Raw genomic sequence first — 23,401 nt, 5'->3', positions numbered from 1 at the left:
TTATTTAATCTCCAGATATTGGAGAAGTTTCTGTTTTTTATTCTATCATTTCTTTCTTTTTTTTTTTTAAATTCTTTTTTTTCCTTTTTATTTTTTTTTATTTTTATTTTTTATTTTTTACATTTACATAGGGTAATGATGTTTATTTTATTTTTCCCCTCCCCCCACCCCTCCCACCCCTCTTTTCCCTCTACCCAGTCCTTCTTTCCTTCATTCTTGCCGCTGTCCTTAGCCTAACTCTAAACCTAACCCTAAACCTAATGCTAGTCCCTCCCACCCCCCATTATATGTCCTCATCCGCTTATCAGCGAGATCATTCGACCTTTAGTTTTTTGAGATTGGCTTATCTCACTTAGCATGATATTCTCCAATTTCGACCATTTGCCTACAAATGCCATAATTTTATCATTCTTCATTGTGGAGTAATATTCCATTGTATAAATATGCCACAGTTTCTTTATCCATTCATCAACTGAAGGGCATCTAGGTTGGTTCCACAATCTGGCTATGGTGAATTGAGCAGCAATGAACATTGATGTGGCTGTATCTCTGTAGTATGCTGATTTTAAGTCCTTTGGGTATAGGCCAAGGAGTGGGATAGCTGGGTCAAATGTTGTTTCCATTCCAAGCTTTCTGAGGAATCTCCACACTGCTTTCCAGAGTGGCTGCACTAATTTGCAACCCCACCAGCAATGTATGAGTGTTCCTTTTTCACCACATCCTCGCCAACACCTATTGTTGCTTGTATTCTTGATAATCGCCATTCTAATTGGGGTGAGATGAAATCTTAGGGTAGTTTTGATTTGCATTTCCCTTATTACTAGGGATGTTGAACATTTTTTCATATATCTGTTGATTACTTGTACATCTTCTTCTGTGAAGTGTCTGTTCATTTCCTTAGCCCATTTGTTGATTGGATTATTTGTATTCTTCGTGTAGAGTTTTTTGAGTTCTTTATAGATTCTGGAAATTAGCGCTCTATCTGAGGTATGGTTGGCAAAGATATTCTCCCACTCTGTAGGCTCTCTCTTCACATTTCTGATAGTTTCCTTTGCTGAGAGAAAGCTTTTAAGTTTGAATCTATCCCAGTTGTTGATTCTTGCTTTTATTTCTTGTGCTATGGGTGTCCTGTTAAGGAAATCTGATCCTGAGCCAACAAGTTGAAGATTTGGACCTACTTTTTCTTCTATAAGATGCAGGGTCTCTGGTCTGATTCCGAGGTCCTTGATCCATTTTGAGTTGAGTTTTGTGTAGGGTGAGAGATAGGGGTTTAATTTCATTCTATTGCATATGCTTTTCCAGTTTTCCCAGCACCATTTGTTGAAGAGGCTATCTTTTCTCCATTGCATATTGTTGGAACCTTTGTCTAGTATGAGAAAATTGTATTTATTTGGGTTTGTGTCCATGTCCTCTATTCTGTACCATTGATCTACCTGTCTATTTTGGTACCAATACCATGCCGTTTTTGTTACTATTGCTTTGTAGTAGAGTTGAAGATCTGGTATTGCAATACCCCCTGCTTCGCTCTTGCTACTGAGGATTGCTTTAGCTATTCTAGGTTTTTTATTCTTCCAGATGAATTTCATAATTGTTTGCTCTATTTCTGCAAGGTACATCATTGGGATTTTAATTGGAATTGCATTGAATCTGTATAGCACTTTAGGTAGTATAGCCATTTTGACGATATTAATTCTGCCTTTCGAGGAACATGGGAGATCTTTCCATCTTCTAAGGTTTTCTTTAATTTCTTTCTTTAGTGTTCTGTAGTTCTCATTGTAGAGGTCTTTCACCTCTTTTGTGAGATTGATTCCCAAGTATTTTATTTTTTTCGATGCTATTGTGAATGGGGTAGTTTTCCTAATTTCTCTTTCTGAAGATTCATCACTTATGTATAAAAATGCATTGGATTTATGAGCATTGATCTTGTAACCTGCTACTTTACTGAATTCACTTATGAGTTCTAAAAGTGTTCTGGTGGAATTTCCAGGTTCCTCTAAATATATAATCATGTCATCAGCGAACAGGGATAGTTTGAGTTCTTCTTTTCCTATTCATATCCCTTTAATTTCTTTGGTTTGTCTAATTGCTCTGGCTAGAGTCTCAAGGACGATGTTGAATAGAAGTGGTGAAAGAGGGCATCCCTGCCTTGTTCCAGTTTTTAGGGGGAACGCTTTCAGTTTTTCACCATTTAGAATGATATTAGCCATGGGCTTAGCGTAGATTGTCTTTATAACGTTTAAGAATGTTCCCACTACCCCAATTTTTTCTAGTGTTTTGAGCATGAAGGGATGCTGTATTTTATCAAATGCTTTTTCTGCATCTATTGAAATAATCATGTGATTCTTTTTTTTTTTTTTATTTTTTATTGTGAACAAATGGGATACATGTTCTTTCACTGTTTGTACATAGAGTAAAGGCATACCATTTGTGTAATCATACGTTTACATAGGGTGATGTTGGTTGATTCATTCTGTTATTTTTTTCCCCTTCCCCCCACCCCTCCCATCCCTCTTTTCCCTCTATACAGTCCTTCCTTCCCCCATTCTTGCCCCCCTCCCTAACCCTCACTCTAACCCTAAAACTAACCCCTCCCACACCCCATTATGTATCATCATCCACTTATCAGCGAGATCATTCTTCCTTTGGTTTTTTGAGATTGGCTTATCTCACTTAGCATGATATTCTCCAATTTCGTCCATTTGCTTGCAAATGCCATAATTTTATCATTCTTTATGGCTGAGTAATATTCCATTGTATATATATGCCACAGTTTCTTTATCCATTCATCAACTGAAGGGCATCTAGGTTGGTTCCACAATCTGGCTATGGTGAATTGAGCAGCAATGAACATTGATGTGGCTGTATCTCTGTAGTATGCTGATTTTAAGTCCTTTGGGTATAGGCCAAGGAGTGGGATAGCTGGGTCAAATGGTAGTTCCATTCCAAGTTTTTTAAGGAATCTCCATACTGCCTTCCAGAGTGGTTGCACTAATTTGCAACCCCACCAGCAATGTATGAGTGTACCTTTTTCCCCACATCCTCGCCAACACCTGTTGTTGCTTGTGTTCTTGATAATCGCCATTCTGATTGGGGTGAGATGGAATCTTAGGGTGGTTTTGATTTGCATTTCTTTTATTACTAGAGATGTTGAACATTTTTCCATATGTTTGTTGATTGTTTGTAGGTCTTCTTCTGTGAAGTGTCTGTTCATTTCCTTAGACCATTTGTCGATTGGATTATTTGTAGTCTTGGTGTTGAGTTTTTTGAGTTCTTTATAGATTCTGGAGATTAGTGCTCTATCTGAAGTATGATTGGCAAAGATTTTCTCCCACTCTGTAGGCTCTTTCTTCACATTGCTGATAGTTTCCTTTGCTGAGAGAAAGCTTTTTAGTTTGAATCTATCCCAGTTGTTGATTCTTACTTTTATTTCTTGTGCTATGGGAGTCCTGTTGAGAAAGTCTGGTCCTAAGCCGACATGTTGAAGATCTGGACCTACATTTTCTTCTATAAGATGCAGGGTCTCTGGTCTGATTCCGAGGTCCTTAATCCATTTTGAGTTTAGTTTTGTGCACGGTGAGAGATATGGGTTTATTTTCATTTTGTTGCATATGGATTTCCAATTCTCCCAGCACCATTTGTTGAAGAGGCTATCTTTTCTCCATTGCATATTTTTGGCCCCTTTGTCTAGTATGAGGAAATTATATTTGTTTGGGTTTGTGTCCGTGTCTTCTATTCTGTACCATTGATCTACCTGTCTATTTTGGTACCAATACCATGCCGTTTTTGTTACTATTGCTTTGTAGTAAAGTTGAAGTTCAGGTATTGCAATACCCCCTGCTTCATTTTTCCTGCGAAGGATTGCTTTAGCAATTCTGGGTTTCTTATTCTTCCAGATGAATTTCATAATTGCTTGCTCTATTTCTGCAAGGTACATCATTGGGATTTTAATTGGAATTGCATTGAATCTGTATAGCACTTTTGGTAGTATGGCCATTTTGACAATATTAATTCTGCCTATCCAGGAACATGGGAGATCTTTCCATCTTCTAAGGTGTTCTTTAATTTCTTTCTTTAGTGTTCTGTAGTTCTCATTGTAGAGGTCTTTCACCTCTTTTGTGAGATTGATTCCCAAGTATTTTATTTTTTTTGAGGCTATTGTGAATGGAGTAGTTTTCCTAACTTCTCTTTCTGAAGATTCATCACTTATGTATAAAAATGCATTGGATTTATGAGCATTGATCTTGTATCCTGCTACTTTACTGAATTCACTTATGAGTTCTAAGAGTTTTCTGGTGGAATTTCCTGGTTCCTCTAAGTATATAATCATATCATCAGCAAATAGGGATAGTTTGAGTTCTTCTTTTCCAATTCGTATCCCTTTAATTTCTTTGGTCTGTCTAATTGCTCTGGCTAGAGTTTCAAGGACGATATTGAATAGGAGTGGTGAGAGAGGGCATCCCTGCCTTGTTCCAGATTTTAGGGGGAATGCTTTCAGTTTTTCACCATTAAGAATAATATTAGCCATGGGCTTAGCATAGATGGCCTTTACAATGTTAAGGAACGTTCCCACTATCCCTATTTTTTCTAGTGTTTTGAGCATGAAGGGGTGCTGTATTTTATCAAATGCTTTTTCTGCATCTATTGAAATAATCATGTGGTTCTTGACTTTAAGTCTGTTGATATGGTGAATTACATTTATTGATTTCCTGATGTTGAACCAACCTTGCATCCCTGGGATGAAACCCACTTGATCATGATGCACTATCTTTTTAATACATTTTTGTATGCGATTTGCTAAAATTTTGTTGAGAATTTTTGCGTCGATGTTCATTAAGGAAATTGGTCTGAAATTTTCTTTCCTCGATGTGTCTCTGTCTGGTTTAGGTATCAGGGTGATATTGGCTTCGTAGAATGAGTTTGGGAGGGTTCCCTCCTCTTCTATTTCATGGAATACTTTGAAAAGTATTGGAATGAGCTCTTCTTTAAAGGTTTTGTAGAACTCGGCTGAGAAACCATCAGGTCCTGGACTTTTCTTTGTTGGTAGGCTTTTGATGACTTCTTCTATTTCATTACTTGAAATTGGTCTATTTAAATTGTGCATGTCCTCCTCGTTTAGTTTAGGCAATTCATAGGTCTCTAGAAACTTGTTGATATCTTCGAAATTTTCTATTTTGTTGGAATATAGATTTTCAAAATAGCTTCTAATTATGTTTTGTATTTCAGTCGTGTCTGTTGTGATACTTCCTTGTTCATTCCGAATTTTGGTGATTTGGGTTTTCTCTCGTCTTCTCTTTGTTAGTGTGGCTAAAGGTTTATCAATTTTGTTTATTTTTTCGAAGAACCAACTATTTATTTTGTCAATTTTTTGTATTGTTTCTTTCGTTTCAATTTCGTTGATTTCAGCTCTGAGTTTAACTATTTCCTGTCTTCTACTACTTCTGGTGTTGGTCTGTTCTTCTTTTTCTAGGGCTTTGAGCTGTAGTGTTAGTTCATTTATTTTTTGAGTTTTACTTCTTTTATTAAATGCGCTCCATGAAATAAATCTTCCTCTAAGTACGGCTTTCATAGTGTCCCAGAGATTTTGATACGATGTTTCTTTGTTCTCGTTTACCTCTAAGAATTTTTTAATTTCCTTCCTAATATCTTCTGTTATCCATTCCTCATATAATAGCATATTGTTTAATCTCCAGGTGTTGGAGTAATTTCTGTTTTTTGCTCTTTCATTTATTTCTAGTTTCAATCCATTATGGTCTGATAAAATACAAGGAAGTGTCTCTATCTTCTTGTATTTGCTAACATTAGCTTTGTGGCATAATATATGGTCTATTTTAGAGAAGGATCCATGTGCTGCTGAGAAGAAAGTGTATTCACTCTTCGTTGGATGGTATATTCTATAAATGTCTGTTAAGTCTAAATTATTGATTGTGTTATTGAGATCTAAGGTTTCTTTATTCAATTTTTGTTTGGAAGATCTGTCCAGTGGAGAGAGAGGTGTGTTAAAATCACCTAGTATTATTGTATTGTGGTCTATTTGGTTTCTGAGATTGAGAAGGATTTGTTTGACATACATGGGTGAGCCACTGTTTGGGGCATAGATATTTATGATTGTTATGTCTTGCTGATTTATGGTTCCCTTAAGCATTATGAAATGTCCTTCTTTATCCCTTCTGATTAACTTTGGCTTGAAGTCCACTTTATCTGAAATGAGGATGGATACCCCAGCTTTTTTGCTGGGTCCATGTGCATGGTAAGTTTTTTCCCATCCTTTCACCTTTAGTCTTTGGGTATCTCTTTCTAAGAGATGAGTCTCTTGCAGGCAACATATTGTTGGATCTTTCTTTTTTATCCAATCTGCCAGTCTATGTCTTTTGATTGATGAATTCAGGCCGTTAATATTCAGGGTAATTATTGAGATATGATTTGTATTCCCGGTCATTTGACTCATTTTATTCATTTATTTGCTTATTTTTGACACGACTTGGTTCCTCTTTATTTGAGAGTTCCTTTAGGATATCTCCTCCCTTTGCTGATTTGCTTCTTTGTTTTTCATTTCTTCTTCATGGAATATTTTGCTGAGAATGTTCTGTAATGCTGGCTTTCTTTTTGTATATTCTTTTAGCTTTTGTTTATCATGGAAGGATTTTATTTCGTTGTCAAATCTGAAGGTAAGTTTTGCTGGGTATAAGATTCTTGGTTGGCATCCATTTTCTTTTAGGGCTTGAAAAATGTTATTCCAGGCCCTTCTAGCTTTTAGGGTCTGGATTGAAAAATCTGCTGATATCCGTATTGGCTTCCCCCTGAATGTAATTTGGTTCTTTTCTCTCACAGCCTTTAAGATTCTGTCTTTATTTTGTATGTTAGGTATTTTCATTATAATGTGCCTTGGTGTGGGTCTGTTGTAATTTTGTGTATTTGGAGTCCTGTAAGCCTCTTGAACTTGATTTTCCATTTCGTTCTTCAGATTTGGGAAATTTTCTGAAATTATCTCATTGAATAGGTTGTTCATTCCTTTGGTTTGTTTCTCTAAGCCTTCCTCAATCCCAATAATTCTCAAATTTGGCCTTTTCATGATATCCCATAGTTCTTGGAGATTCTGTTCATGATTTCTTACCATCTTCTCTGTTTGTTCGACTTTGTTTTCGAGGTTAAATATTTTGTCTTCAATATCTGAGGTTCTGTCTTCCAGGTGTTCTATCCTATTGGTTGTGCTTTCTATGGAGTTCTTAATTTGGTTTATTGTTTCCTTCATTTCAAGGATTTCTGTTTGGTTTTTTTTCAATATCTCTAACTCTTTATTGAAATGGTCTTTTGCTTCCTGTATTTGCTCTTTTAACTGTCTATTGGTGCGTTCATTCAATGCCTGCATTTGCTCTTTCATTTCATCGTTTGCTTCCCTTATCATGTTGATTATGTACATTCTGAACTCCCTTTCTGACATTTCTTCTGCCATGCTGTCATTGGATTTTATTGATATAACATCCAGATTTGTTTGAGGCATTTTCTTCCCTTGTTTTCTCATATTGTTCAGGTATCAGTGGACTGCAGAGATGTTGCAGATTTCCTCTATTGACTTATAATGTCCCTGAAGATTGCTAGTGTATCCCCTCTTATCCTTCAGTAGCCTGAAGTCTTAGAGGAAGTTGATACTTCGGTGTTCCCCTAGGTAGCTGCCTCTCTAGGGGTGGTGGTCTTCAGGTGGGGTATATTCCCTGCTAGAGGGCAGAGGTGCCTCTACTTGTTGACCAATGGTCATCCAAAGGGGAGCTAGACTGCGGGCTAAGGCAATGCCTGTTTGGGCCTGTGTCTCTGGTTTTACTGTCTTTGTGGGAAAACCTCACTCTGCGGGGAAGACCCACCCGGTGGGGAGGTCTCACTAGTCCGTTCCCCTCCTAGAGGTTCTCCTCAGTCCACAACTACCGCCTGTGCAGGGCAGCCTTCCCAAGCAGCGTTTCCAGGGGCCTGGACCTACCTCCTGGGCTTGGGAGCCCTGCCCTTCGCAGACGAGTCTCCTTTGGTGGCCCCTCCTCAGAGAAGCTGCCCACAGTCCTGGAACCTTCGCTCCACCCCTCAGCTGGTCTCTGTGTAGCTCTTTCAAGAAAAGGTGCTTAGATCCCCGGCTCAGACCGTGCTTTGCACCTAATCACTTGGCTATGCGACCCCTCCTCTGAAGAGTCACTTGGAGCCTCGTACATATGCTCCAAGCCCCAGTGACCCGTCACTCGTCTCTTCCTCCAGGCAGGTGTTCTGTGTGGGCGCTTGGAGACCAAGCCACTCACTGCGCACCTCCACCTCCTCAGGACAGCCCCCTCCCCGTTGTTCAGGCAGTTGCTGAATCCAAATAGTTCGCCACCCAACTCTTTCTCTGGCAGCCCCCGGAGCCCTGGCAGATTGGTCCAAAAAACCAAAAAACCAAGCGGTGTGCTGCTCGGCCTCCTCTGCAAAGTCTCCCACTTTCTGAGCTCACTGTTCCAATGAGGGTAGATGTGTCTTGCTGCCTGGGCAGGGCAGCCTTCCCAGGGGCCCAGACCTACCTCCTGGGCCTGGGAGCCTCACCCTTCGTAGACGAGTCTCCTTAGGTTGTCCCTTCTCAGAGACGCTGCCTGAAGTCCTGGAACCTTCACTTCGCCCCTCAGTTTGTCTCTGTGTAGTTCATTCAAGAAAAGGTGCCTAGGTCCCTGGACCGGACCTTGCTATGCACCTAATCGCCTGGCTATGCGACCCGCCCTCTGAGCAGTCACTTGGAGCCTCGTACATATGCTCCAAGCCCCAGTGACCCGTCGCTCGTCTCTTCCTCCAGGTGTGGGCGCTTGGAGACCAAGGCACTCACTGCGTACCTCCACCTCCTCTGGGCAGCCCCCTCCCCGTTGCTCAGGCGGTTGCTGGATCCAAACAACTCGCCGCCCCACTCTTTCTCTGGCAGCCGCTGGAGCCCTGGCAGATCGCTTCAAAACCAAGCAGTGTGTCGCACAACCTCCCTTGCAAAGATCCCCGCTTTCCGAGTTCACTGCTCCAGCAGGGGAGGTGTGACTTGCCGCCTGGGCAGGGGCAGCCTTTGTAGGCAACGTTCCCAGGGGCCCGGACCTCCCTCCTGGGCTTGAGAGCCTCACCCTTCGCAGACGAGTCTCCTTAGGTTAGAGAATCTGCCCGCGGTCCTGGAAACTTCAATCCGCCATTTTTCCCTCCGCTTCGCTGTCCGTTTTTACCGCTCCGGCGGGGGAGGGGCGACCCGCCGAGTCACTGTACTTCACAAAGTTCTCTGCGTTCCAGGGCTACTGCCCCTTCGGGGACGCCTCCCCTATGGGAGAAACTCCCCGGGCGGCTTTGAGTTGGTCCCAAGTCACTATCTCCTCTTTTGAATCTTGAGTCCTGGAGCAACATGAAATGCAGCCGCCCTCTAGTCCGCCATCTTGAACCTCTCAATCATGTGATTCTTAACTTTAAGTCTGTTGATATGGTGAATGACATTTATTGATTTCCGAATGTTGAACCAACCTTGCATCCCTGGGATAAAACCCACTTGATCGTGGTGCACTATCTTTTTAATATATATTTGTATGCGATTTGCTAAAATTTTGTTGAGAATTTTTGCATCGATATTCATTAAGGATATTGGTCTGAAATTTTCTTTCCTCAATGTGTCTCTGTCTGGTTTAGGTATCAGGGTGATATTGGCTTCATAGAACGAGTTTGGGAGGGTTCCCTCCTCTTCTATTTCATGGAATAGTTTGAGAAGTATTGGAATGAGCTCTTCTTTAAAGGTTTTGTAGAACTCGGCTGAGAACCCATCTGGTCCCGGACTTTTCTTTGTTGGTAGGCTTTTGATGACCTCTTCTATTTCATTGCTTGAAATTGGTTTATTTAAGTTGTGTATGTCCTCCTCGTTCAGTTTAGGTAGTTCATATGTCTCTAGAAATTTGTTGATGTCTTCGAGGTTTTCTGTTTTGTTGGAGTATAGATTTTCGAAATAGCTTCTAATTATGTTTTGTATTTCAGTCGTGTCTGTTGTGATGTTTCCTTGTTCATTCCGAATTTCAGTAATTTGAGTTTTCTCCCTTTTTCTCTTTGTTAGTGTGGCTAAGGGTTTATCAATTTTATTTATTTTTTTCAAAGAACCAACTGTTTATTTTGTTAATTTTTCCAATTGTTTCTTTTGTTTCGATTTCGTTGATTTCGGCTCTGATTTTAACTATTTCCTGTCTTCTACTACTTTTGATATTGGTCTGCTCTTCTTTTTCTAGTGCTTTGAGCTGTAGTGTTAAGTCGTTTATTTGTTGATTTCTACTTCTTTTTTTGAATGCACCCCATGAAATAAATCTTCCTCTAAGTACTGCTTTCATAGTGTCCCAGAGATTTTGATATGATGTGTCTTTGTTCTCGTTTACTTCTAAGAATTTTTTTATTTCCCTCCTGATGTCTTCTGTTATCAATTCATCATATAATAGTGTATTATTTAGTCTCCAGGTATTGGAGAAGTTTCTGTTTTTTATTCTGTCATTTATTTCTAATTTCAATCCATTATGATCTGATAGAGTACAAGGTAGTATCTCTATCTTCTTGTATTTGCTAACAGTAGCTTTGTGGCATAAAATATGGTCTATTTTAGAGAAGGATCCATGTGCTGCTGAGAAGAAAGTGTATTCGTTCTTTGTTGGATGGTATATTCTATATATGTCCGTTAAGTCTAAATTGCTGATTGTGTTGTTGAGATCTATAGTTTCTTTATTCAATTTTTGTTTGGACGATCTATCCAGTGGTGAGAGAGGTGTGTTAAAATCACCTAGTATTATTGTGTTGTGGTCTATTTGATTTCTGGAATTAAGAAGGATTTGTTTGATGTACGTGGATGAGTCAATGTTCGGGGCATAGATATTTATGATTGTTATGTCTTGCTGATTTATGCTTCCCTTAAGCAGCATGTAATGTCCTTCTTTATCCCTTCTGACTAGTTTTGGCTTGAAGTCCACATTATCTGAAATGAGAATGGATACTCCAGCTTTTTTGCTGTGTCCGTGTGCATGGTATGTTTTTCCCCATCCTTTCACCTTTAGCCTATGGGTATCTCTTTCTATAAGATGAGTCTCTTGCAGGCAGCATATTGTTGGATTTTTCTTTTTAATCCAATCTGCCAGTCTATGTCTTTTAATTGACGAGTTCAGGCCATTAACATTCAGGGTTATTATTGTGATATGATTTGTATTCCCAGTCATTTGACTCATATTTGTTTTTTGACATGATTTGGTTTCTCCTTTATTTGGCTATTCCTTTAGGCTAGCGCCTCCTGTTGCTGATTTGCATCGTTGTTTTTCATCTCTTCCTCATGGAATATTTTGCTGAGAATGTTCTGTAATGCTGGCTTTCTTTTTGTAAATTCCTTTAGCTTTTGTTTATCATGGAAGGATCTTATTTCATCGTCAAATTTGAAGGTAAGTTTTGCTGGGTATAAGATTCTTGGTTGGCATCCATTTTCTTTCAGGGCTTGGTAAATGTTTTTCTAGGTCCTTCTAGCTTTTAGGGTCTGGATTGAAAAATCTGCTGATATTCTTATTGGTTTCCCTCTGAATGTAATTTGATTCTTTTCTCTTGCGGCCTTTAAAATTCTGTCTTTATTTTGTATGTTAGGTATCTTCATAATAATGTGCCTTGGTGTGGGTCTGTTGTAATTTTGTATATTTGGAGTTCTATAAGCCTCTTGTACTTGGTTTTCCATTTCATTCTTCAGATTTGGGAAATTTTCTGATATTATTTCATTGAATAGATTGTTCATTCCTTTGGTTTGTTTCTCTAAGCCTTCCTCAATCCAAATAATTCTCAAATTTGGCCTTTTCATGATATCCCATAATTCTTGTAGATTCTGTTCATGATTTCTTACCATCTTCTCTGTTTGGCCAACTTTGTTTTCAAGATTAAATATTTTGTCTTCAATGTCTGAGGTTCTGTCTTCCAGGTGTTCTACCCTATTGGTTATGCTTTCTATGGAGTTTTTAACTTGGTTTATTGTTTCCTTCATTTCAAGTATTTCAGTTTGTTTTTTTTTTCAGTATCTCTAACTCTTTATTGAAATGATCTCTTGCTTCCCGTATTTGGTCTTTTAACTGTTGATTGGTGCGATCATTTAATGCCTGCATTTGTTCTTTCATCTCCTCCTTCAATGCCTGCATTTGCTCTTTCATCTCCTCATTTGCTTCTCTGATTGTTTTAATTATGTGCATTCTGAACTCCCTTTCTGACATTTCTTCTGCTGTGCTGTCATTGGGTTTTATTGATGTAGTATCTAGGTTTGTTTGGGACATTTTCTTCCCTTGTTTTCTCATATTGGTCAGATGTCAGTGGGAATCTGAGATATTGCAGATTTCCTCTATTGGCTTATAATGTCCCGGTAGATTTCCAGTGTATCACCTCCCAGCCTTCAGTAGCCTGAAGTCTTGGAGGAACTTGATAATGCAGTGCTTCCAAAGAAAGCTGCCCCTATCCCCTACTGGTTCCAGGGCTTGGAGCTGGCTCTGTGCGGAAAGGCTCTCACTGGGGGCCTGCACTGTGCAGCTGGCCGTGTGGGGGGAGCCCACCACCGGAGTGTGGAAGGCTACCTTGGGAAGACTCTAGCTGCCCTACCCTGCTATGATAACCCCAGCCCTATCTGTGCCTGGCACCCAGGCCAAGTTTCCCCCAGTGGGGGAGACTCACCCGTGGCTCTATTTTGGTCCGAGTCTCTCAATGCCTCCCCTTCTTGAGTCCTGAGGTCTGGAGTGATGAGATGCAGTCACCCTCTAGGTTGCCATCTTGGATCGCCCCGTGGAAAGAGCCTGCGGCCAGAGTGGGCAGAGCCACCTGAAGAAGTCTCTGGCTGCCCTGCTCTGATCCCAGATGCTGCTTGGGGATCGAAGCTCTCCGTTGGCTCGGGGACTTGTGGCTGTCTCTTTGTAGAAAAGCTCTCACTGGGCGGTCTGTTCCAAGAAGCTAGCCTTGAAAGGCACCTCCCACTGCAGGGGTCCAGGCTGCTTGGGGAGGTCGCTGGCTGCCCTATCCTGGTCCCTGAAGCCACTTGCGGGCCAGAGTATGCTGCGCTGGCTCCGGGACTTGGAGCTTGTTTTGATCAGAAATGCTCTCAGTAGGGGGCCTGCTCCGAGAACCTGGAGAAGCTGGCTGTGTGGGAGGGGCCCAGCACTGGAGTGCACAGGCTGCCTGTGGAAGACTCTAGCTGCCCTGCCCTGCTCCAATAAGCCACCTCTATCTGGGCCTGCCACCCGGGCCGAACTTTACCCAGTGGGCAGACTCACCCGTGGCTCTATTTTGGTCCGAGTCTCTCAATGCCTCCCCTTCTTAACTCCTGGGTTCTGGAGTGACTGGGGATGCAGTCCCCCTCTAGTCCGCCATCTTGGATCACGCCTAAGTGTAGGTACTTATAACTATAAAATCCCTTCTTAGAACTGCCTTTGCTGGATCTCAGAGATGCTGGTATGTTATTTCCATCTTCATTAATTCCAATTATTTTTTAAAATTTCTCCTTAATTTCTTCAAAGTCTTTGGCTCAAAAGTGGGTTGGTCAATCTCCATGCGTTTTTAGTTTCTTTAGTTTTCTTATTGTTAATTTCTAATTTTATTCCATTACGATCTGAAAAAGTGTATGAAACTGTTTCAATATTAAAAATAAATAATCTTTAAGATCTAATATCTGGTCAAACTTCAAGAAAGTTCCATGAATGGCTGAAAAGAAAGTGTATTCAGTTGTTGTTGGTTAAAATAGTCTGTAGATGTATGTTGTCCAATTTAGTTAGTAAAGTATAAATTTGATGTGTGTTTGTTCATTTTCTGTCTGAATGACCTTTTAGTGAGTATTATGTATTGAAGTAATCAACTATCATTATACTGTGGTCAGTTAGTCCTTTTATATCAAGTAATGTTTGTTTATGTAATTGGGTACACCAACTTTCATAGCATAAATATTTACAATTGTTTTATCTTGTTGGATGTTTCCCTTTAGCAATTTGTAATAACCCAATTTGTCTCCTCTGACTAATTTTGACTCAAAGTCTGCTTTTTCTGATATGAGTGGTTACTCCTGCTTGTTTTTATAGTCCCTTTACTTAGAATGTCATTTTCCATCCTTTCACTTTAGTCTGTGAATGTCTTTGCCTGTGAGGTATGTTTCTTGGGGAAAAACATGCAATAGGATTTTTTAAACCTATTCTAGTATATGCCTTAATTGGAGAAATAAGACCATTTACATTCAATGGTGTTATTCAGAGATATATATTACTTCCTACCATTTTCTTTTATTTCTAATGTTTGAATAATTCCCAGGTCTCCTTTGCTTATTTATATTCTAATGTGATTTATTCTTTCCCCTGTTCTCTTTATTTTTATCTTCCTCTTCTTTGTGTAAAATTCCTTTTGTTATCTTCTGTAATTCTGGCTTAATGGTCATGAGTTCCTTTAGTTTATGCTTATCTTGCACAATTTTTATTTCTTCATTGATTCTGAAGGCTAGCTTTACTGGATATAGTAATCAACATTGGCTGTTATTTTCTTTCAGGGCTTGAAAATACAACATTTCATACCTTCCAAGATTTTAGAGTTTCTGTTGAGGAATCTGCTGTTATTATGATTGATTTGACTTTGTAACTGAGTTGCCTCTACTCTCTTGAAGCCTTCAAAATACTTTATTCTGAATTTTTGGTCTTTCTTTCTTTCTTTCTTTCATTCTTTCTTTCTTTCTTTCTTTCATCCTATCTGAAATTTTAAATGCCTCCAGTGCCTGCATGTTAATCTCATTCCCCAATTTGGAAAGTTCTCTAACATTATTTTGCTGAATAAGTTTTTCTATGCCATTAGTCTCTATCACTTCTCCTTCCTCAGGACCTATGAGTCTTAATCTTGGGCTTTTAATATTGTCCCAGAGCTCTTGCATATAGTTATATATTTTAATATTTTATTTATAACTGTCTGAGTATAATATTCCTGTACCTTGTCTTCAAGCCATGGTAATCTTTCACTGCATAATTTAGTCTTTTGATGAGACACTCCATTAATTGTTTATTTGACTAAGTTTTTCATTGCCAAGATTTCTGTTTGATTCCTTTTCAGAATATCTACTATTGAAATGCTCTTTCTTATCCAGCTTTTTCTCCTTTAGTTCATTTTCTAGATCTTTTAGTTCATTGATCATTTTAATGATTTTTAATTTTTTTCCCTCTGGAATTCCCTCCATTTTGATGTCTATTATGAAGTGCTATGAACTTTTGGAAGTAAGACATTATCTTGTTTCCTTTATTTGTAGGTTGACAATTGTGTCTCTGCTGGAATGGATATCTCTTTATCACATGAAGTTCTTTCTAATGAAGTGCTTCCTCTGCAGTGTATGTCCCAGGTTGGAGGTATATCTTAGTGTCAAAACACCCACTGAATGTGATCACAGTGTTATGCTTAGTCTCCCACCAAGTAAGCCATATACTAATAAACCATAAGAACTTAGAATGTTCTCAACTCCCTTAGTCCAAAAGTGGAAAAGGGGAGTACTACTCCAGAATTGGCTGAAAATTTATTTTTAAAGTAAGTAAAATTTGTATTAAACTATATAGGGCATGAAAAAGAAAAGTCAAGAAGATGAAGAGGCCAAAAAGTGGGGGGTGTCATACAGAAGCAGATAATGCATAAAGAAAAAGAGAGATGTGAGTGAGTATAAAAGTGAACAACAGAGAAGGTTTTACTGGGCCTTCCATATTTGGATTCTGTCAGGTTTTGAGAGATGTAATAAATGCCCATATTTCTTCAGTTTCTCCTCTAATTTGCTCTAGGAATAGAGATATCAACCAAGCCAACCATCTCCACAGGGGTTAGGGAGCTGTAATGTGTTCTTTCCCCCACATGGTTCATCTTTATGCTTCAAAAACTGTGAATAACTCAGGTCTGAACATCTATCCACACAGACCTCATTCTGCCTACATCTGGTACAAACCTAGGAGGCTTCCACCATTTCTCATCTTGTTAGCTCTGTGGAGGGTGACAGAAAATAGCCCCTGATTGTCTGAAGCTGAGCAGCCAGGTATCTCTCTGGTTGGGACTGCAGCCTGTGTACTAACCTGTAGAAATTCTGTAATTGCCTGGAGTTATTCAAACAGGTGTGAACTTGCCCATGTGATTTTGGGATGGGGTGTGTGGCAGCCTAGGGAAGAAGTATGGTGACCCACCAGTAGAAGTGAAGTGATCCCGTGGTAGAGGTACAGTGTGGCCCATGGCAGAGGCACAGCCTGCAGCACAGGCATGCACCCTGTTATCAGTTGTGTGTATGGGGAGGGAGTCGGAGTGGAATTCAGGAATCAGGAACCTTCAACTTTCAGTGAACCTACTACGCAGGTTATTTGGATGGCCCATTTCAAAGGTTTTCCTGATGACGGTATTTGCTGGCATCACTAGATGGGATGAAGCTATAGAGATTTAATTTCTTCCACTGTGGCAGACTTAGGCATGGTTTCTACAAAATGGCTACTCAACACTGTTTTTCTTACAGTCAGAATGAGAGAAACTGGGCACACCAAGGGAAGCTCTTGCTTCAGCTTAACTCAGTCTGACTTTCTCTTCTGCTCTTTGAGGTAACCTAGTCAGCTTTGCTTCTCCTTCTTTCTCCCTTTTCTACCCCTCCCCTCAGACTTGCCCTGATGCCTCCTATTCCATCTTTGTCGGTTCATGCTGGTGAACCTTCAGTGGGCTGAGGGGAAATTTTTCTTTGTCATTACAATATCAAAAAGAATAATTAAGTGTGAGTTTCTCTGAAGAGTGAGTCATGTGCATCTTTTCAAATTTTCACTGACGAAATGTTCATTGCTTGATGTCCTTGTATTTCTCATTTTATAATTTTGTTCAAGATTCAAGTTTTATAAGGACTTCTGGTTCTCTGAAGATTATTTTCTCTTGTTGGGGAAATACAATGAAACAAAATTTTCTCCTAATTCTAGAAACTTTTACATAAAGGTAGAAGGGAAAGAAAACAATTTTATTACTGAATACGTATTATACCAGAGTAAACACATAACACAGGCAATGAACAAATAAATTGTCAAGACAAAAAGAAAGAAATACCTTTTATCAGGCCAAGCACATGCAACCCATTACATCCATCTCCTTAAAATAAATAACAGTTATTCCCCAAGTAAGGGGATTTGACAACCCCATTTTTCATATATGTTTCATCCTAAATTCATTTAGTAAGTGGGGTGATCATGTGGGTTGACTAACCTGCTTTATCCAAAGGAAAATAAAATCCTCTATCTTATGACAGGAAAGTCATAGTGAGATGCTAGTGAGGTGCTAGCAGAAGATAGGTTTCTACCTTCCCACAAACAACTGGAGAGGCTTCTACTCACTTCCTTAATGATCCATTTCAAAGTCCTTGAGGAGGATGTTTTGGGGTAATAGCGCTAGCAAGAGTCTTATTTAGCTTTAAAAAGATTTGAATACATTTCAAAGAGGCAGAGAAGGAACTTGTAAGTTTTTTAAAGTAAATGCTTTCTGACTAACTGACTGACTGAGTTTAGATCTTTTGCTTTATGTTTAACAGGGAGAATTGAGCCTCCTATTTTTAATTTGCATTTTCCCTTACATTCTCAGTAGATGACCTCCTACCTCCTACCACATAGACATGGTTTTTTAGTGTACTTTCTTGGTATGGAATGAAGGATATTGCTGAACTCTCCTCTGATATAGTCTCTAAGTGTGTTCTGTAATGAAAGCATAATTATGACCTAAATTTGCAAAACACTGTAACTCTTGTTATCTCCAGTGATCTTCTTACCACTTGCAAATAGCTATTAGTATACCCTTTTCACTAATAGTAAAATAAAACACATGAAAGGCAATGATAGGAATGTTTCACTAAATACTGGTGAGAGTATGATGTGGTGGAAGAGTTTAGTGAGAAATAAGGGCTTTGTTAATGTCAAGAGGGAAGCTGGACTTTATTTGAAATTGATTTGATAGGAAAAAGAATCCATTACAGTTTGGATCATTATTGGGGAAAGAAAGTTTAATGTATGGGGAAAGGCACACTTTAGATTTTTATAGTGCAACTGACAAAGGTTTATTGCTTGACCGAACTTTAATCATGCTGTTGAACCTCTTGTAGGCTCACCCCTGCATTTTCTTGCACAATACACTTTTAGCAAGAATCCTGCTTTCAGTTTAGCAAGAACACCTTGTGATGTAGTCACACTTTATATCTGATCCAGGTCCTCATCCTTCTCTGTCCTCCAGATGGTGTCTGATCAGCCCAGACTGTTTCAGCCAGAATCCCATTAGTTCTATTCAGTCAGAATCCCCCCTTATTCCTGAAATTACCTCATAGCAATTTTCCACTCATTACCCTGACCCTGCTCCTTGGCTATAAATTCCCATCTGTCCATGCTATATTCATACTTGAGTCCAATTTTATATTGAAATTGCTTTCCTTTTATACAATGGTCTTGAATAAAATCAACTTTTATAATTCTGGGTTTACCTCTTACAGGTTGCCTGAATGTTTGGGGAAGCCCTGAGTTTCTACTTTCTGGTTTTCCTATGAGGAGAATTATGCTCATCTCACAAGATTCTTGTAGGAACTAAATGAGACTAAATTCTTTTCTGAACCAAGGGCAGGACAGTAAGTGAAATGGAGTAAACGGTAATTTTTTTTTTCTTTCATGAACTCTAATTAGTGGCAAAGTCAGGTCAAGAGTTTGGATCTTTTTCAGTTTTTATGTCTTATGTTCTAGAGTTCTAGTTGTACATACTGTTGTTGACAAAGGGAGTTTCAAAATTTAATGAATTTGGACTTGAAAAAGGCTTTTATTTATTTTAATTTAGATTTGCTATTGGTGGTTTGTAGTGCTGAGGATTCAATTGGGGGCCTTGTGTCTGATCAGCACACACTCTACCACTGAGCCACACTCTTGGCTAACTTAATTTTGATTTTAAAAAGTAAAGAATTTATGTAGACCATCTATTGCCTATATATTTTGGACAGATTCTTTTCTTTAAATGTCTATGCATTTCTGTTAGTGTTTAATAGTATATTCCAAGTACTTCCTCACTCTTCAGTTCTGGAGTGAAGTTAGTACTAAACATTATCTAAAATACAGCTTATTTGTTTGGATTCGTGTATTACCGAGGGTTCAATGTAAGGATTTTTAATATTCTTTAAAAAATCACGTTTAGTCCATTTGAAAAGAACCTGAGGCTGTGTGCTCTTTACAGCTGCTTCTTTGGAAAAATAGGAGCTGGGTGGTCGAAGCTGTTTTTAATGCCCTTTCACTGGTGATTCAGTGCTTTGCAGAGCAGAGCTGGCCTTGTTTATTTACTTATGCAACCATCATCCGGCACAACTCATTTCCAGGTCTCTCAACTATAGCAACCAGCCACAAGCCTCATATGTTAAAATATGTGACCTCCACCATCAAATCACAATTGAAAATTGTTTTGTATGTAATCTTTTTCAAGGTTGCGCATCTGAACACACATTCAAAATCAAGCAAATAAATGTGACTATTTCAATAAAACAGTTTGTTTCCACCTCTGTCAGAAGTGGAATTATATGAACATCCTTAGCTAGAGAAAAGAAATACATTACTTTCGCCCCATTTTGTAAAGGGTAAATGAAAATAAGTGCAAATAAAAAAGAAACTACATTTTCTTCTATTTTTATTTTATAACGTTATTTTTAGTACTCTGGCACTGGGAAATGCGAAATTAACTATATTCCAGTGGTGACCAGGAAGACAAAAAGTATTTAGAATGTGATACAAATACATATTCGAGTCACCATAAATTATGAAAATACTATTTCTTTAGGAGATAACTTTCTCAATTAATAATGCTACATTCAAAAAATCAAAATCACTCTGCCCTAATACCTAAAGATAAATATATTTTTATTTATCTGTTCTCAAAATACATACTACCAGAATTGTTCAGTCATGGTAGATAGGACTCTAGCACATTTTCAGGTCATTTGATTACTTTCCTCTTTCATGTTAGCTTTTCTGACAGAACAAGGAACTTCTCTGGGACAGTGTTTGTGGATTTAGTCTTTTCTGAGAATGTCGCAAGAGCTGCTGAGATTGGTCTGGACAGAGTCACGTGTACACTGGGAAACAGAGGAACTACCTGGAAAAATCACTGAGCTCTATTTTCTTCTACAGCTCAGTTTTTCATGCCTACCACATGGTGAGGTTCCCAAGGAAGCTCTCTGCAAAAAGCTGAGAAGCTTCAATGGTGTTTAATCACTGAAGAGGAATATGAGCTTTGAGTCTGATAGCCATACTTAAAACCATCTCTGGACTAACTCTCACACATATTATGGATCATATGAAGAGAGTGGGATATAATTTATGCAAGCAGTAGTGCAGAACCATGAAAATAGTTTCAAGATGCAATCATGCAAGGAATTCTTAACAATTAATATGTGGGCTGATGGTGTAGCTCAGTGGTAGAGTGCTTGCCTAGCACCCACAAGGCCCTGGGTTCAATCTCAGCACTGCAAATAATAGTAATAATTAATTGGGAAGATCACAATTGTCCTGTGACTTTTTATCAAAACGTTAAGATTTTCTACCATCCCTTGTAAATGTGTAGAGAATTGAAAAATGCTAAAGTATCTATTTATTACGCTGTAACTTAAAAACCTTCTAGATTTGGATCAACTTCAATATTTTACTTTGTGTTCTGTCAGTATCATGAAATATCTCTGAGACTTTCTTTGAGGTGAAGTTTGTTGCCGATGTCACTTCCACTGGGTTTCTTCACAGCTACTTTCATCACTTATGTGAATAAGTTCACCTTACTGAGTTCCTCCAGCTAGTTTGAGTCTCAGACTTGCAACAGTGTTGACAATCCTAGGACAGTTTCTGCTATAAATCCATTTAGGTTTGATTTGATTGTAGTCCCTGGATTATCATTTTTTGTTTCTTTGCTATATTCAGATTTTTTTTGTCAATTCCCTGTGTGTGTCTCTGTGTGTGTGTGTATGTGTGTGTGTGTTTAAAATACCATATGTGTTTAATGTGTGTTTATCACTGGAAGACAAAGAGGCAAAGCAGTTACTTACCTTTGTGTCTAAGCATGAACCGAATAACAAAATTCAGTGATCAATCACCAACAGTTTCTGAAAGTGATGGGGGTGATCTGTCAATGCACATTAAGTTATCTGATTAGTAATTGTGGTCTAAAACACTAGCAGTGAAGTTTTTACTTAATGCAATTACTCACAGTTAATAGATCATGGTTAATGGAATTTAATTATTTTGTTGGGGAGCTAGCAGTGCTTGGCTAAACTGTGATAACTGAAATTAATGCATTTAAGAACTATGTTAAAAGATTACCTGTATGAAAATACTTGCTTAACTAAACTGTATAACATAATATTGGGAGTCTGAGCAATCTACTTTGGGACCCTTCTAAGAAAGAGGAATGTGAAAGAACAAGAAAAAATTTCTTCCCCCCTCATCATGAAAATTTAGCATTTCAAGTGTTCAAGGCAGCCTCTGCCAAAGAGAAACACTATGGCCCACAAAGTAGAATTGTTTCATGTATGAATTATTAGAATAAAAAGCACCATGAATGAAGGAACCAGATCTGTCTTATACTCTACAGAGTAAAACATTAACAGGATGTATTTCTGCCTCCAAGAATTAAGTATCACATTAACAGTGACTGAGAATGTTTAAAATACTAAATTTGGAACCACGATTATTTTAAAACTTGCATATTTTAGTATCATTGTATGATAAATGATGTATTTGACTACATGGTTAAATGGTTTATGCTTTTATTAATATTGTTGAAGGGAAATGTAAAACATTTTTAAAGCTAAAGTTCATTGTGTATATTTAAGATGTACAACCTGATGTCATAAAATACATATAAATAGTAAGATGATTACTATAGTGAAGCAAATTAGCATGTCCATCTTCTCACATGGCTTCCTGTGTGTGTGTGTGTGTGTGTGTGTGTGTGTCCATGTGTGTGGGCATGCGTGTGGCAAAAGCAGATGCATTCTACTCAGTTAGCAAAAATCCTGAGTACAATACACTATTATTAGCCACAGTCCTCCTGTTCTAGAATTTCTACAGTGCATGCTGTGGATGGAGGAGCGGAAGGGCAGCCTGATCCTCCTGAAAGCTACGCCTCCTGATTATGGCTGAAGTGCTAAGTGCTTGTTGTACAAACCCAAATTCATAAGGTCAAATGAGAATCACCAAAAGATCCCTGCCAAGTGAGCATGGCACCCATTTCTTTATTTTCTTTCTCTTGGAATTACATTGTAAAAAGAAAAGCAACTGTATTTTGCAAGGGACAAAACACTCTTTTTTACACCATATTTATTGACATTCCCAGGTTCTGTTACTATCTAATATAATTTAAATGCTATTTTACAGCTTTTTGAATTCTTAGCTTTAAAGGACAACTTTTGGAAATATGAAAAAGATTAATGTGAATAATTAAAAATTAAGATTTTTGTTTTGTTAGTGCTATACACTCTTAATTTTCCAAATGAGTAACACTTTGTGTTTAAATTCTGTGAAAGATCAGTGAAGTACATAGTACTTTTTATTCAAATGAACTCCCAATATTTTAAAAAACAAACATGGCCTTTTAGGCCACTTTTTTATAAAATATCATGAAACCTCTTTAAAGTGTAAGAGTTAAATACTAAAATTATGATATCATTTGTTGATTAGAAGTGGTGGATTTTTTAAAAAGTAGTGATTAGGAAACACTGTAGTAGGTGGCATAAATTTAGAATACACATCCTCAAATAAGATCAAAGTCTTAGACCATCCTAAATAATTTGTTATATGGAACTAAAGTAAGATAACTAGAGGAAATGAGACTATAACAGCAAAGGGTACTATAGAATTGTCCTTCTGAAAATTAGGCCTAATAGGAATGGGAAGCAATCAGAAGAAGTTAAAAAAAAAAAAAAAACTATTAGAATTAGAATAAGCAAATAACAGTTTAGCAAATCATTTTATTTTCCCAAAATAGGGACGCCCCATTGATTGCACCTGGTTCTTCTCAGTCTTACACATGGTTATTGCTTTGATTGTTGTCAGTGGCATCATTTTATAATGAAAGGGACATGCTGATGGTTTGCAAAAAGGATTTATATCTGAGTGATTTGCATTAAGCAAAACATGCCACTTGCTAAACAAACCGCATTTATGCCCTTTCACACATCACTCACCATTCAAGCAAAAATACAATACACCGGATAACAACAGTTCTCTACCTAAATTGTAATTCCATGTAAGCTGTTGAGCTCTTATTCATGGACCTTTATATCAATTTTTTCCCCACTAATTTCAGTCCTTTTTCTGGGAAGAAATGAATACTACCCGGTAGACATATGAAATTTGCCTCAAAGCCATTATCATTT

The sequence above is a fragment of the Sciurus carolinensis genome, chromosome 4, assembly GCF_902686445.1.
Source record: "Sciurus carolinensis chromosome 4, mSciCar1.2, whole genome shotgun sequence".
NCBI classification, from domain to species: domain Eukaryota; kingdom Metazoa; phylum Chordata; class Mammalia; order Rodentia; family Sciuridae; genus Sciurus; species Sciurus carolinensis.
Note: the sequence above shows the minus strand (reverse complement) of the source record.